This window comes from Helianthus annuus, chromosome 5, assembly GCF_002127325.2.
Source record: "Helianthus annuus cultivar XRQ/B chromosome 5, HanXRQr2.0-SUNRISE, whole genome shotgun sequence".
NCBI lineage: Eukaryota > Viridiplantae > Streptophyta > Magnoliopsida > Asterales > Asteraceae > Helianthus > Helianthus annuus.
The window spans coordinates 12,710,927-12,728,611 of NC_035437.2; positions in this window are offsets into that span (position 1 = coordinate 12,710,927).

The window sequence follows — 17,685 nt, forward strand, 5'->3', positions numbered from 1 at the left end:
TGAGCTCCCGAGCATCTTGTGGGCTCACCGAACCATGCCAAAGACTAGTACCGGCGAAACCCCTTTTAGCCTAGTCTATGGCTCAGAAGCGGTTATCCCGGCTGAAGTTGGCCTACCCTCCCCGTGCTTGACAGCGGTCAACGCAATCGACAATGAAGCAGAGAGACGTCTTGACTTGGACTTGTTAGAAGAAAGGTGTGAAATCGCGCGTATCAGAGAAGCCAAGTACAAAACACAGCTTGAAAGATACTATAACACAAGAGTCCGCATCTGCAATTTCACTCCAGGAGAGTACGTCTTCCGGGACAATGAAGCGTCAAATACGGAACGCCCAGGTAAACTAGCACCCAAATGGGAAGGCCCATACTTGGTCCACGAAGTGCTAGGCAAAGGAGCTTACAAGTTGCGCACCCTAGATGGCCACATCTTACCGCGAACGTGGAATGCGCAACAACTGCGCAAATGCTATATGTAGTTTACCTCGGCCTTGAGCCTTTAAACGCTAATATCGGCCGCGCGTCTTTTTTCACTTTCCTATGTTGGCTATACGCCCTTGACAATTAATGTATGTTGGCCTAAGCGCCCATTTCCAAAGCAATGAAAGCATACGACATGTTTTCTATTACTTCTTGCGTTACAAATGCATGTTAAACTTCTGATTAGCATGAAAACACTCCAGCAACTTACAAACTCTCAAAAACGAACGCCTCCAAGGTCCTCAGCGAACAAAGCGCGAGACCGGGCAGTTCTACTCACTTGAAGAGACTTTCATTTATTCGAGCTAATTTAACCTAAGTTTTTAACAACAGTGCAATAATTGTAACGGGAAAGAACAAGCAAAAGTCATTCAATATAAACAAGCACAACCGCGCAACGTTGTACATACAAAGAAAGCAAAAAATTACAAGGCACAGCCTACTGACAGCCTATTCAAGTTCATCACGATCATCACCATCATCATCGCCATCATCATCGTTCCCACCATCATCATCACCATTTCCACCGTCAACACCAGCCGGCTCCTCATCTGACAATTCAACAGTCACCGGTGGATCGAGAATGACTTTGAGACGCTGACACCAGTCGTCTTTCTTTAGAGCCTCCACAACCAAATCCATTACAGGCAACGAAAGGTTATCGTAAGCACTCTCAGCACGCGTCAACTCGACATTAGCCTGGTCGGTCACCGAGCAATGGCTCACATCAAACTCTTGTCCAAACATCTCCTCAACATGTTGGGCACATTCCAGATACCCTCCTCTATGACCTACTGCACGCGCAACATCTGTCAGAGCAGCAACAGCGCAATCTAGCTCCCCAGCGTTGAGGATAGAGTTGGCAACCTATAACGAGAGCGGAATATTAATGACAACTCTTAGCAAATTGAACTTACAAAAATAAGTAAAAACTTACAAGCACTACTCCACGACTGCGCATCCACTCGGCCTCAGAGACAAGCGTGTCAACGATACTTTGCGCCTCAGAGTAGTTAGTCTGCGCTACATTAAGGGCGGCGGTACTGACAGTGCGCGCCTCTTCAGCAGTGGCAGCCTTAACTTTCTCCGCCTCGAGGTCGATCTCCAAGGACTCGCATCTATCAATCTGGTCATTCAGGCGGCGTTTAAGCTCAGCAATCTCAACGTCCTTGGCTTGCAGGTCCTTATCTTTGCTGGACAATTGCGCCTTTACGTCAGCCAACTCAACCTGAAAAGCGACAAAATACTTAGGCTATTTTGCAAACAGCATAGAAAGGAAATAAGTTGTACAAACCTCAATCTGCTGCTTGGCAACCTGTGCAGCCTGCGCATCCTCAACCTTCGCAGTAAGCTCAGCAATTTTAGCTTCAAGCTCAACAATCTTGTTCCGAGCCGCGAAGGCGCGCTCATTATCCTTCTCGCATATGCGCTTGAACTCGGCCTTCTCCTTGGCCAGTTGCTGTTCGGCAGCTTGAAGTTTATTCTTTAGGCCCTCGCGCCCCCATTCCTCCGCTTTCTTGTCCGCATCGAACTTGGCCTTCTCCTCATCAAAGACGGCTTTGGGCTTCTCAAAATCTCTAATACGCTTCAACATCCGCTCACGATACCCCTCCCAATCGACCCGCTCCCTTGATCGGATTGTCGCGCTCCGGTCAAAGATAATATTTATAAGCCCAAATTACCTTTAACAATGTGTTAGTGGTAGTAAGGGGTCGATCCACGAAGAGTATGTGGTTTGTGTATGGATTTGACTGAATTATAAAGAATTGTCACAATTATGAAGCTTGCTAAAGTGTTTTTGTAAAAAGATGTGAATTTGAACTACTGAAATTGGATTAATTAATTAACTACTACTAACTAACGATTGCAAGGAAATTGGATACTAGAACAATAATGATAAAAAGGAATCACACCCGGTTTCGGTAATTGTTAAACTAGGATTTCTACAAGTTTAAGTTTCGACTCAAATGCATTTGATTAACAGATTTAGTGTACCGTGACTTAGGTGCTACTAACTATCAACGTCCCGAAGAACGGACAAAAAGACACTTTGTAATCAACACAAGTAAATCCTAACAATGATAATGCACAATTACATATCACCATTTCGCGAAGTCATAACTTTTAACATCGCTCGACAATTCACGAATTCGCAACAAATGTAACACTATTATCAAGAGTTTCAAAAATCAAATACAAATTGTCACTAAGTTAAAACAAGAACAATTCGAAACCCTAAAATTAACAACTACCTACACCGGGGTGAAACCGAGATGATTAGCCGCTCATGGTTGATGCAACTTGATCACCGGATGTTTGGAATGCGGATGGATTCATCTTTGAAGCTTGATTGGATGATTGATGAATGATGAAGGTTGGTGATGGATGATGATGGATGAATGGATGAATGGATTGATGGCTAGGGTTTGGAATCAAGATTGTGATGAATGATGGTAGATGATTCTTGATTCGGGTTGGAGATGTAGTGATAAGTTGAATGGTAGGTGAAAGATGGATTGTAATTGGCTCCAAGAACAAGTTCAAAACCCCCAAGATAGTGTAACTTATGAATTCAGTGAATAATAACCAATCAAAATCGAGCCTGCCCTTCAAATCAACGAATTTCGCGTTTTGAAAATCCACTACCCGTCGCCGACGGGCCTGTCCCCGTCGCCGACGGGTCCCCAAAAGTGGAAATGGTGCCGACGGGTTAAGTGACTGGATACGGAGGTTTTTTAGCCGACGGGGTTATCTAGAGCCCGTCCGGGACGGCCTCTAGCCCGTCGGCGACGGCCTCTTGAAACTCACTTCTCCATTTTTCGCTCCTTGCACTCTCGGTTGATACGTAACGCATCCCGGTGCTCCGGTTTTCGACCCGGTGACCCGTAAAGCTCCCGAAAAGCTCCTTAAACTCCATCAAACCTGCAAAACACATTCTTGATTAAAAGTAGGCTATTCGAAACTAAACTTACGTAAAAACGTTAAGTTAAACAATAACAAGCACCGGTTTACAACCACATATCACATCCCCACACTTGTCTTTTGCTTGCCCTCAAGCAAATCTGTTGTTCACTTTCACGTGGGTCGAACAACGAATACACATCCCATTCCCGAGACAGAGGTTAAGGTCTATTGTCATACAAAAGTTCAAACTCTTTACAAATTTCACATATTTACCGGTTAAGTGAATAATCACATATACTAATGGTTATCCAAGATTAACCCGCCCGTAAAACTAACAACTCATGCATATCCCTCACAATGTGCTCTCCACTCGGCTTAAAATTGGCTAACGTGTATAATGTATTAGCACTTCAACAATTAATCGCTCAAAACCGATTAGAACACGTAGCCGCATAGGCTTGTAACTCAATCATTCTCCACTACCGAACACAAATACTAAGCACAAGTCAAAAGGTCTTTGAATGGTTGTAACGGGGCTAGGCTAAGGGTAGGAAATAGAATATTTTTAAAGTGGCTAAAGTGATGAAAATTCGATTTTTATTACAAAAGACTACTCTAAACAAAAGTAAACTATAAACATCACTACAAGGCAACACTTAAGCCTTTTATTCAACAACTACTAACACTTCTTTTTGTGTTTTTCTCAAAGCTTTTTCAATCTTTTTCGCAACATTTTTCTTTTCTTTTCTTTTCTTTCTCTCTCTTTTTTTTTAAAAATCATAACAACTATACAAACTTAAGCTCCTATAATCGAATTTTCATCACACAGGTTTAAAAAGAAAAGGTTTAAGGTTTATGGGTTATAGGGTGGTCAAACGAAAGGTTTAGGCTCAAAATGGGCGACTAGGGAATTTGTTCGGGTAAGGATAGAAAAATGGTTTTAATAGAAAAGGTTTACCTAATGCCTTAATCATTCTCGTGCTTGTATTTGGTCTATAGTCTCAAACGTATCAAAAGTTGCAAGTTCTACAATACGCGACTAATGGTCCACTCAAACAAAGAAACATGTAAATGTAAATCTATGATATATAAGTGGCTCAAACCTCACGTATAAGGGTATGATATGTGATATGCATAAATTGCTAGTTCCTTAGGCGAATTATTCCCAAATAACCACCCGCTAAATACCAGTTATGCTTATTAATTTGAACTTGACCATGACAAAAGACCAAATGGGTTGTGACATCCCTCGTTGACTTGGTTACTTGTGCTTTTAAGATTGTTTTTAAAACAAGACATTTTTGAAATTTTCCCCCATCCCCACACTTGAGGCAAACATTGTCCTCAATGTGTTTAAATGCATGGGTAAAAATCGAAAATTCTTACTACTCCCCCATCCCCACACTTGAAGTACATATTGTCCTCAATGTGTAAGAACTAGAGTTTTACGAATGCACAAGGGATGTGACACGACTAACCTTCCCAACTTTTCACCCCGGAAATCAAAATACATATTACAATCCACTTATTCCTAACTAACAATCAAAGTAAAAAGAAACACATGCACCTGATCTTTCTCGCTTGATGCTCATATCCTTCGTCTCTTCATAAAAATGGTTGTCCCGCAAACATGTTGTACCTACAAATTCTAATCCTTGTGTAGAAGCATGCTTCTCACAACCATCAAAATTTGTTAGTACGTAGTTCTACCCTTTTTATGAACATATTACCAAGTCATGCATTATTTTACTTTGATTTTTTTTTGTGGAAAGAAATTTTACAACAACAACAAACCTAACTCACTTTCGTAGGAATCACGGTTGCATTTAGCTTATGCAACAAGCCCTTTTAAACCCCCCAATAGCTTGGGAGGACGAGAGGTCTCGTGAGGGTTATATAGGGAACACACCCACAAAGTTCATTTAACTAGACATAAATTAAATAAAAACGACAAGAAATAACGGAACAAAATATACAACAACAACAACATAAAATATACCATACCTCTACCGCTGATATCGCTCGTTTGGATCCATTAACGGGTTGGGTTGGTATGGATAACCAGTGAGGGCCTCGAACATCTCCCTATAGTTATCGAGGGGACTTTGCTCCCCTTGAGGCGGCGGTTGGTACGGGATCGGGATGAAGCTAGACCCTACCGCTTCGGGCCAATGTGGAGTCGGGTCGGATGGGCCTTGTGGGTATGGAAGATCGGGGTAATTTGTCCACCCCGAGTGCTCGACATATGGGAGGCCGGCTTGGTAGTCTCTTTGGTGCCGCTCCTGATCGTGCAGCACTTTGGCGTTATTAATCGCCATTTGTTGAGAGACGTACATGGCACTCCAACGGCGTCGGTTCAATTCTCTTTCTTCCTGTCGACGCGCCGCCTCTTCTTCTTCCCATGCCCGTCTTCGGGCTGCCTCATCCTCCTGCATCTTTGCCAACTGTTCCATGTGTGATCTTTGCATTGCTTGGAACAGTTCTTGCTCTTCCACAAACTTGTTCATTCTTTCCCTATGGGCTTCTTGAGCTGCCCAATACCCTTGCATTGAGGATCCATGGGACCCCTCCCAAGCTTCTCTTCTTTGATTGTATCCCCGTCATTCACCTATACAAGAGGAGACATTGTCATATATCTCCTGCTGCCCCCGATCAAAATTTTTGTAGGAAGGCACCCGTCTCCTGGTCACAAAACCCGCCACATCCGCGTTGATTTCCCTATGTGGCCGCATATATCGTTGCCTTGGTCTTTGTGCACCGGAGGGTTCAACTTCCTCCTCTTCACCACCCATTTCCTCATCTTCTTCCGCTACTGGTGGTGCTCCAGCAGTACGGATCTCATACTTGTTACCCAAATCATCGGTCACAACGTACTTGTTTCCCGAGAACTTAACTTCTATCTTCCAATTCTTTCTCATGTATGCCAAGTTAAATTTCTCCACCGGCTTAGAAACCCATAGTGACTCAAGGGGTAAACAATTTTGTTGCACAATCATGGCGCTAATGAGGCATGCATACGGAATAAAACGCCTCTGGGACGACTCCCTGGTAGCCCACGTGTTCATCATCACTATATGTCTCCACGACAGTGTTGGGGTCCCATAAAGTAAGGCGTGCACCACCCTACAGTCACTCACTCTAACACCTCCACGATCACCAAACCTCGCCAAGATGTTCTCAACAGAAATCCCTTGAAGAATCTTTCCCTCAAGCGACATTTGCTTTCTTTTCATTTCTCCCCCTTGGTGGAACGGTAAGATAACATCTAGCAGTTGCTCGGCATCGTCGTTGTTCAAATGATTATCCAAAAAATGCTCGATGGATGGGTAATCATATGCTTGTACTCCAAAAGAGTCGAAACGAGCAATACGATTCATGGCCTCGAAAGACATTGTCATGTTCCCTCGAGTAGTCTTCCCCACCAACTTCCACTGTGATGGAGATTCATTCTTGTTCACGAGCTTCAAGGTAGATAACCATTCACATACTTCCGATAAGTATATCCTGGAGGTATTATCTTCACACCAATCAAGGACACTTTCCCATCCTAGACGTTCGAACATCTGCACAATCCCGATTTGACAGAATTCTTCTACGTTCACAACCCGTTCACATATTACCCTTGTTGGAACTGAAGTGTTCACACCGTTCACCATCTTCCACTTCCACAACTTAGCTTCTAACTTCCTATCTTGATAATGGGACAACGGTTTGTTTTTCTCATCATCCCAAATTTTAGCACTTTGGCTATCCCTAAACTTCGCCCACTCCCAATCCTGCCTGTACAACCTCGGATCATTCTCCTCCACGGAGCTTAGTTTCTCCCACTTCTTCGGTATTAAACCCGAAGAAGAACCGACCCCTAATGATGATGCTTGGCCTGTAGTCTTTTGTCTCTTTCCACCCACCATAACTACAATCACAAACAAGCAAACATCAATGTAAATTCAACCTTCATTAAACTCCCAACTTTTGAACATGAGGTGTGATGTTGACATTTTAATTAACAAGTGAATGTAAAATCGCCTCTTAAACTTCCAAAGTCACAAATTTTATCATGAACTTATTAATTTCCTTGTTAATCTTACAACTTCTTATAATTTCAACAATGTATTCAACATCACTTTCATGTTCAATCATGTGCATAACAGTGTAATTACTTCACCATAGTTAAAACATGCTCAAATTCCACCAACAACAACTAATCCTACTCAAAATCATGCTAGATCAACACACATTGTCTAAACAACCTACTCTTAAACTAAAAAGTTTAAAACTTCGGAAGAAAAACATTACATATATGATAATCAAGCATAAGGTTAAAGAGAATCCATACCTTGTGTTGTTGAAGCAAGAAAAACAGTGAAAAGATGTAAAGCAAGTAAATTGATGAACACCCCGTCAAAAACCCCTAACTACCACGCCCAGAAATCTTGCAAAATAGCAAGAATTGATGAAAATCGTGTTGGGGGTTTTGTTCCTCTTGAAAAATTACCCAAGATGGACTCAAAAATCAGTTGATTTGGTGAAGAATTGAGGAAGTTATGGTAGCTTGAAGGTCTCTAGGGTTTTGGGGTAAAGATGAGGAAGATGAGGAAGATATGGAGGTTAGGAGAGAGAAAACAGGGATTTAGGTGGAATATGTGATGTAGATTTGAAGTGGGTCGAGTTTGGTTGGTGTATGTAGAGTTTGGTTACGTTTTATTAGGTTTAGGATGAGTTTGGTTCGACTTTTTAAGCAATGAACGAAGCTGGGCGGATTCACAAAAGACTACCCGTCGCCGGCGGTCAAGACCCCGTCGCCGACGGGTTGTGGAAATGTGGTGTGGCGCCGACGGGTTAACCGTCGGGATACGGGAAAACATGCCGACGGCCAAATCTGAAGCCCGTCTGGGACGGACATCACCCCGTCGCCGACAGGTGATGTTTTTTTTTTGTGCAATTTTTTCTAAAGGGACTATATACACTAAAAAATCCTAAAAATTAATAAAAATCTTTTTGTGAATTTTTATAAGTTAAAATTTTTAACATGGACATCGTTAACGGCCCTACCACCCCCCAAAAAAATCGTGTATTGTCCTCAATACACATACACAAGTCTAAAAACATACCTTGTATCTTCATGACCCGTTCGGAATGTCTGGACTTCACACAATCAAGAGAGATTAGTAGGAATTGAAGCGATTACCCTCGAAACACACAAACAATTAAAAATTATACATAACTTTACACAAAGTATTACCGGTCCTTTTCATTCAACCTCGTAAACCTGGAAACTTACCACGAAGCTTACCGATTCCTTGTTTTCATCCACTTTCTCGTTACCATCGAGAAACGGTTTTAGTCGATGACCATTTACCGTTTGCCGTACCCCGTCCTTCGGGTCCTCGATAGTAACATCACCCAATTGTCCGACCCGGGTGACAACATAGGGTCCCATCCATTTGCTTCGGAGCTTTCCGGGAAAGAATTTGAGCTTCGAATTGTAGAGCCACACCATTTGACCCACTTCAAACTCTTTCTTCCTCAACTTGGCATCATGTACTCTTTTCATCCCATCCTTATACTTGCACGCGCATTCATATTCCATCTCCCGTAGCTCCTCCAACTCACATAATTTGAGCTTCCGTTCTTTACCTGCATCATCATATTGCACATTAACCTCTTTGATAGCCCATAACGATTTGTGCACAAGTTCAACCAGTAAATGGCAGTTTTTACCGTAGACCAACCGGTAAGGTGTAGTGCCTATGGGTGTCTTATGTGCCGTACGGTAGGCCCATAAAGCATCGTTCAACTTAATTGACCAATCCTTACGGTCCGCCCGCACGGTCTTTTGCAAAATCTCTTTGATTTGCCTATTTGACACCTCAACTTGCCCGCTTGTTTGCGGGTGATAGGGGGTAGCAATCCTATGGTCAACACCAAACCGTTTTAGGAGTTTTCCAAACCGAAAATTTTTAAAATGAGATCCTCCATCACTTATGATGACACGAAGAATCCCAAACCTTGAGAAAATATTGGTTTGGACAAAGTTGCATGTTGGTGCAGTTGTCTGTCAACTACATCTTCGTTCGAGTCTTAAAATGATAGAATGATAAAGAGAGAGAAGCCCGAAGACTGATCAAGACTGAAGAACTGAAGACAGAATGGTGAGACTCGATAGTCGACTCCATCAACATCTGAGGGGGAGTCTGTTGGTGTACTACATCTGTTGATTTCGTCTTAGATCGAGTCTTTCATTATATTGTATAGATTAGGGCGTATTTTACGAGAAAATTAGAGAGTTTAGACGTTTTATAGTTCTGGACCGCTTATTCGGACATGCCGAATAAGTGGACCAGACCTGGACCGCTTTTACGGACATGCCGAATAAGTGGACCAGACCTGGACCGCTTTTACGGTCATGCCGAATAAGTGGACCAGACCTGGACCGCTTTTACGGACGTGACGTATGAGTGGACCAGAAATCCTATAAATACCCTTTGAGAGGTCCACATATGTAACTTCCAGAATTCCATACCGAGGTGCTGCCGGTGTGAGATCTGTATGTAAAAGGTGTCAAATTAATGAGAAAAGAGATTTAAAGAGATTTCTAGCTGTTTCTTCGTCAGGTACTTGTTTTCCGCACCTGTATCTGATCAAACTCCTCTGATTGACTCGTTCGGGTCAGATTCCGATCCTACAAGTGGTATCAGAGCTCAGGAGGAGGTTCTCTGCAGAAATTAGCAGGATTTCGTCACTTTTTCTTACTTCTACACCTTCTTTTTCTGATTCGGGAAGATTTCACGGTCGGAATTCGCTCAAATTCTCACAGATTGTGCGCAATAGTATCGTGACAAACCCTGGAAAGTTTCAGATCAAAATTCGCAGTTTTAGTGGGTCAAAATCGAAATTGATGTCTGGTCCGCTTTTGTGACAAGTCTGGTCCGCTTTTGTGACAAGTCTGGTCCGCTTTTGTGACAAGTCTGGTCCGCTTTTGTGACAAGTCTGGTCCGCTTTTGTGACAAGTCTGGTCCGCTTTTGTGAAAAGTCTGGTCAGCTTTTGTGACAAGTCTGGTCCGCTTTTGTGACAAATTCTGGTCCGCTTTTACGGACAAATTCTGGTCCGCTTATTTGAACATTAGCAGGTCAGCTTATTCGGACGTTGAGTAGGTCAGCTTATTCGGACGTTGAGTAGGTTAGCTTATTCGGACATTGAGTAGGTCAGCTTATTCGGACGTTGAGTTGGTTAGCTTATTCAGACATTGTGCAGATTCGCTTATCCGAACAATCTTGAATCGCTTATTGATCAAACAACCTGGTCCGCTCCAAATCAACATCCATTTGGATCGCTTATTTGGACATTCTTCATCTAGGCCGCTTATTTGACAAAACAGTTGATCCGCCTTTTAGTCAATTAGCACGTGTTGGATTTGTGAAAAAATGACGATGGTATTTGACGAAAAGGAAAATGATTTTGTTGGAAAGATAAATGATTTTGGGAGATATCGTAGGAGGTCTTTTGATCAAGATGATAAACATATTTGGACTCTCCGACTTGAAAATTTTGCTTGTCAACAGAATGAGAGTTTGAAAGAGATGGAAAAAAGATTCGATTTTATGATGGAGAAGTTAAAATCATTTGATATAAATTTGACAGATACTGAAAAGACATTGAAGTTGGAAGCTGCTTTACCTGCTGAATGGGATGATGTTTTAAAGGAGTTAAAACAAAAACCTAAATTCTCGAAATTACATCCATCTGATTTCATCAATAAACTTCAAAAACGTTACTATAAAAATCTCGATAAAAAGAAGATATTGATGAATAGAGTACAAGAGAATCTAGAAAAACTGAATCTGGGAAATTTAGATAAAATCAATTTGGATGTGATTACTGAAATTGAAAAGAGAATCTGTATATGTTATGGTGCAAAACATAACATGAGATATGATTATAAAAGAGGATGTTATATTGATGAAAATTTAAAACCTCTTGATTTTGTAAAAATTGTTTGTGCAGGTACATACAAGAAGGAAACAAAGGATACTCCAAAGAATGAAGAATCTGTAGAAGTTGGATATTCAAGTTCTGCATCAGCATGCTCAAAATGTGACAGCTTCAAGACTGATAATGACAAACTCATCAAAAATGCAGAAAGTTTGGCATTGGAAATCAAGAAGTTGAAAGAAGAGAAGCAGGCTGATGAAAAACAGATTCTTATGGTTCAGAAAATTTGTGAAAAGTTAAAAGCTGAAAATGACAAACTGTTGGTTGGTTTGAACAGTTTGACTTTTGAAAACACGAAGTTAAAAGATAAAGAAAAGTGTTTTGAAAAGAAGATTAAAGATTTTGAAATTGAAAAATCAAAAAATGAAAAAGAATTTCAAAATCAACTGAAAATTTTTGAAGATGGGAGAAATGTTTTTAGTCAAAACAACATTGAGAAGCAAAAACTGATCAATTCACATCTTCAGAAAATTATCGAACTTGAAAAAGAAGGTGAACACGCTCAAAAGAAAATCAAAGAGTTGGAAAAAGAGCTTGAAAGCAAACAGAAATCTTCAGAAGATTTAGATTTCTGGATTAAGCTTGAAAACAAGAATCTGAAAGTGAATGAATCAAAATTTCAGGAACAGATAAAAGTTTTGATGAATGAAAAATCTGTTCTTGAAAATTTGAAGATTGAGAATGAAAATGTTATCAAGTCTTATCTTGAGAGAATATCTCAGCTTGAGGAAGAAGCTAAGAATTCCAGGATCAAGATAGATGAACTTGAGAAGAAATTGATCAGTTTTGCGATGAAATCCGACAAGTTGAATATTCCTTGTCCAAAACCGATCAATTCAGTTCCAATAAGTGACAATGTCACAAACTTTGACTCTGTCAAAGTTGAAGATTGTGATGAGACACTTGATGATGAAAATGTTAAAAAAGAAAAACAAAAATTGTTTTTAAAGTTGAAAGAAAAATTTCAGAAAACTGTTCTGCAATCAACTGAAGAAGGTGAATGCTCTAAGCAAAAATCTTTGAAGAAGAAAGCAGAACAGAAACAAAAAGATAATAAAAGTTCATCGGGTCGATCATCCAATCAAAAACAAATATTACAAAAAGTAAAAAATGAAAATTCAAAATTTGTTGGTAATAAGTGGTGCAGGTCAGACCACAGTGCTAAAGCGTCAAATCCAGCAAATATGAGGAAAGAATACCATCAGGCCAAACAGTGTTACGACTTGAATGTTTGGAACAACGGTGGTAACTGGTATGCTAACAGAATGTGCTACAGCTGCGGCTATCACGGACACATTGCTGTTAATTGCCAGTACTGGAGTTATGAGACCAGGAGATGCTTTAATTGCAACATCAAAGGTCACATTGCCAGAGATTGCCCAAGGAAATCTAGTGAAAGATTGAGGGTTAATTCTCAGAAAACGGCAAAGATTCCAGTCAAAGTCAAGCCCCAGGAGCAGAAGGTTCTGAAACCTAAAGTTCCAAAACAGTCAACTCTAGAAAAGAAAGTAAAACTTTCACAGGGGCAGAAAGACAGACTGAGGAAAAAGAGGAAGAAAGCGAGAGAGTATCTCGAGAAGATTTTGTCCTCGGATTCACAAAATAGAAAGAGTAAAAGTTCTGATGAATCAATTTCCTCGATTGCTAAATCTAGCAAGACAGATTCATCAGATACAAATCTGAGGATTAAAGAGGAAAAGAAGAAAAAGGGGAAGGTCGGCGATGAATCTGACAAGTCAAAGTCAGACAAGCCACCTTCAGGCAATGATTCTGGTTCATTAAAACCAGAGGAGCCTTTGGTTGAGGTAAAAAAGAAGAATTCAGGTTTAGCAATGGATGATGCAAATTTTCCATCATTGTTGAACAAGAATTCGAAATCACCCAAGGACCGTCAGGCTTGGGTGAATCTGTTTAAATGAAAAACCTGACTTGCCGGAGATCCCAAGATGGTATCGTGGATCATGAATCGGCACATTTCTTGAGAAATTTCACTTTGGTGATTTTTCGTCTCTAATGTGGTAAATCAAGGACATTAAGTTATACTTGATTGTCTACAAATGGTTTATGTTAAAATTGGAAATGTTAAATTTTTAAAAGGTTTGAAGAAAACAAGATGAAGAGACAACCCCGATACAAATAGTTGGAACACAAACTAATTTTTCCGGAAAAACCATTTTGATTGAAACAAACTTGAGTGTTTTGAAATCATTATGGGAAAATAGTTTGTTGTGAGGGGGAGTTCTGATTGTTTTTGCTCAAGAATGGTGAATTGAGGTAATTCACATAATGTTGTCAAATTTCTTGTATAGTTTGTTTTCAATTTTTTCTTCGGAAAATCAAAATTGAAACATATTTTGATTTTAGGGGGAGTAAGAAATTTTGAAAAATTTAAAAAATTGAAAAATAAAAATGAGTTTTGTTGCAAAAAGAGGAGATGATAGTACATTGGTGGACTATCATAGCATGCTAGAGATTTGTAAATTCAAAAATGTTTTAAACAAGTCTTACTAATGATGTGTCAGTAGACTTCACACAGTTAGTAAATTGTATTCGAGATATAAACCTAAAATCAAACTTACTTATTTTGTGGGGAACACTACTTGGATATATAGGTAACCCCTGAAATCTCGTTTGAAAGGTTTCTTATTTTGAAATACTAGGTTCTTATACTCAAATGATGTCTGGGGTATTATTCCGGGACTTCTGCTGAATGGTGGTTCTGACCTAGTCCCTGGCTAATACTTGCTTCAATATGCTTGAAACATAGCATAAAGCCCTCAGCTGATTAGACAATTAAAATTGATGATCAGTTGTTGTAGCTGAAAAGATCCTCTAAAGGGGACACACTGCTAAGTCGAAACTGATATCTCTCTGCTGAACGGAAGTTCTGACCTAAGATCCCTCAGTCTTCGCATTTTATCCCCTAATTTATATACAGATATCATTTGTAGTACATTTACCTGTAAATCAGAATATTGAAATCTGGATACGGGAGTATATTCAAGAGGTGGGACACTCAAATAAGTCTAAGTTCTAAAACATTAAATACGTATCTTGAATCAATTGAAAATTTGTGTAGAGGTTTAAGTGGACAACAATACTGACAATCAGAAGTAAATTTGTTTTTAACATTTGCTGATTAATCAAGATCAACGGTGTTGGTGATATGTCTCAAAAAACCAATATGATCCTCTTGCACAATCTCTCAAAAATAGTGTTCATTTTTGTATTTCATTAAATTCAAAAATCCAAAAATATTGTATTTTTGTTTGATATTTGAAAACTTCAAAAAGATTTTCGACAACAGAGTGTGAAGAACTGATTTTTGACATTCCGAGTGTAAAACATGTTGAACTTGTGGTTTGGGAGAGAGTGTTAAATTGTGAAGATTTGAAATGCAAAATTGGTTCATTAACTTGATGACTAAGTTGAATGGTAACCTACAATTTGATCTTCATAGTTTTTCTTATACGATTAGTTAATTCATTAAGTTGAATTACAAATTGTATTGGTTTGTGATAGTGTGTTTGAGTATTGCAGGTTTCTGATCCTGTTGCTACGGATAGCCAGGAGACATATCAGAACCAGAGAAGAGCTTAAACAGAGAAAGCCAGGAGTTGATTTCAATGGTGATAACAATTTCCAGACAGAGATCCCAGCATGATGATAGGGGGAGTCTGATGAAGGTTATAGCCAACGAAAGATAGATCCAGGCAGAATTATTGAAGAAGACCGAACTATATTCGAGAATGTCTTGTTGAAGACTCTCACTGAAGATTCCGTCAACATTCAAGGGGGAGTCTGTTGGTGCAGTTGTCTGTCAACTACATCTTCGTTCGAGTCTTAAAATGATAGAATGATAAAGAGAGAGAAGCCCGAAGACTGATCAAGACTGAAGAACTGAAGACAGAATGGTGAGACTCGATAGTCGACTCCATCAACATCTGAGGGGGAGTCTGTTGGTGCACTACATCTGTTGATTTCGTCTTAGATCGAGTCTTTCATTATATTGTATAGATTAGGGCGTATTTTACGAGAAAATTAGAGAGTTTAGACGTTTTATAGTTCTGGACCGCTTATTCGGACATGCCGAATAAGTGGACCAGACCTGGACCGCTTTTACGGACATGCCGAATAAGTGGACCAGACCTGGACCGCTTTTACGGTCATGCCGAATAAGTGGACCAGACCTGGACCGCTTTTACGGACGTGACGTATGAGTGGACCAGAAATCCTATAAATACCCTTTGAGAGGTCCACATATGTAACTTCCAGAATTCCATACCGAGGTGCTGCCGGTGTGAGATCTGTATGTAAAAGGTGTCAAATTAATGAGAAAAGAGATTTAAAGAGATTTCTAGCTGTTTCTTCGTCAGGTACTTGTTTTCCGCACCTGTATCTGATCAAACTCCTCTGATTGACTCGTTCGGGTCAGATTCCGATCCTACATTGCATACTACGGAATGGTCGTTTGTCTTGGTGGCTATTGCTTCAACCCATTTTGACACATAGTCAACGGCCACCAAGATATACGAATTGCCATAGGAATTGGGGAATGGGCCCATAAAATCAATACCCCATACATCGAAAACATCGACTACAAGGATTGGTTGCATGGGCATCTCATCCCTTTTTGATATACCCCCTAATTTTTGATACTCGATGCAATTTTTGGCAAACTCGTTTGCATCTTTGAAAATAGTAGGCCAATAAAGGCCACTATTCAACACTTTGTGACCCGTTTTGTGACCACTAAAGTGACCACCACATGCAAACGAGCGTAGATGCTGCAACACGCTCGGAATCTCTTCGTCATCAATGCATCTCCTTATAACTTGATCCACACACTCCTTCCACAAATGCGGTTCTTCCAACCGATAGTATTTGATTTGGGACATGAAGTGTTGCCTTTTCCGTCTATCCCAATGTGTCGGCATATCACCTGTAACAAGATAATTGACAATGTTAGCATACCATGGAAATTTATCTAATTTCATTATATGCTCATCTGGGAAAGACTCATTGACTTCTAAGGCTTTCAGATCATCTTCTACCATCAACCGGGACAAGTGGTCCGCTACCACATTCTCAATGCCCTTCTTGTCCCGTATCTCCAAATCAAACTCTTGGAGCAACAACACCCATCGGATTAATCTTGGCTTCGCATCTTTCTTCTCCATGAGGTACCTAACTGCAGTGTGATCCGAGTAAATAATCACTTTACTACCCCATATATAAGACCGAAATTTATCCAATGCATATACCACCACAAGTAGCTCTTTTTCGGTGGTTGTGTAATTCAATTGCGCATCCGAAAGAGTCTTACTTGCGTAGTATATGGCAACGGGTTTCTTGTCAACACGTTGTCCCAACACGGCCCCCACCGCATAATCACTTGCATCGCACATTATTTCAAAAGGTAAAGACCAATTTGGCGATTGCAAGATTGGGGCCTCCACTAATTTCGCTTTCAAATTGTTAAAAGCATTTTGACAATTTTCATTGAACTCAAACGGTTGGTCTTTTAGCAACAAATTACATAAAGGCTTTGTTATATCACTAAAACCCTTAATAAACCGCCTATAAAACCCCGCATGACCTAAAAACGACCTAACACCTTTAACAGTCGTGGGATATGGTAAGGTGGATATAACTTGTACCTTAGCACGATCGACCTCTATCCCACGACTTGACACCACGTGCCCCAACACAATTCCCTCTTGAACCATAAAATGGCTCTTTTCCCAACTTAGGGCCAAACTAGTTTCAACACATCTTTTTAATACTTTATCAAGTTGGTCCAAACAAGTCTCAAAGGATGATCCAAAAATTGAGAAATCATCCATGAAGATTTCCAAAGACTTTCCCACCATATCGGAGAAGATACTCATCATGCACCTTTGAAAGGTGGCGGGAGCATTACATAATCCAAACGGCATCCGCCTAAACGCGAAGGTACCGTAGGGACATGTAAACGTAGTCTTTGATTGATCTTCCGGATGGATGGCAATTTGGTTATAACCGGAATAACCATCTAAGAAGCAATAGAATTTTTGCCCCGACAATTTCTCAACTATTTGATCTATGAAAGGTAAAGGAAAATGATCTTTGGAAGTTGCGGTATTCAACTTCCTATAATCAATACAAATTCGCCACCCGATTACCGGCCGAGTGGCTACCTCTTCACCTGCGTCATTTTTGACGACTTGTATACCCGCTTTCTTGGGAACCGTCTATGTTGGGCTCACCCATTGGCTATCCGAGATCGGGTAAATGATACCCGCATCCAGCCACTTCAACACTTCTTTCTTC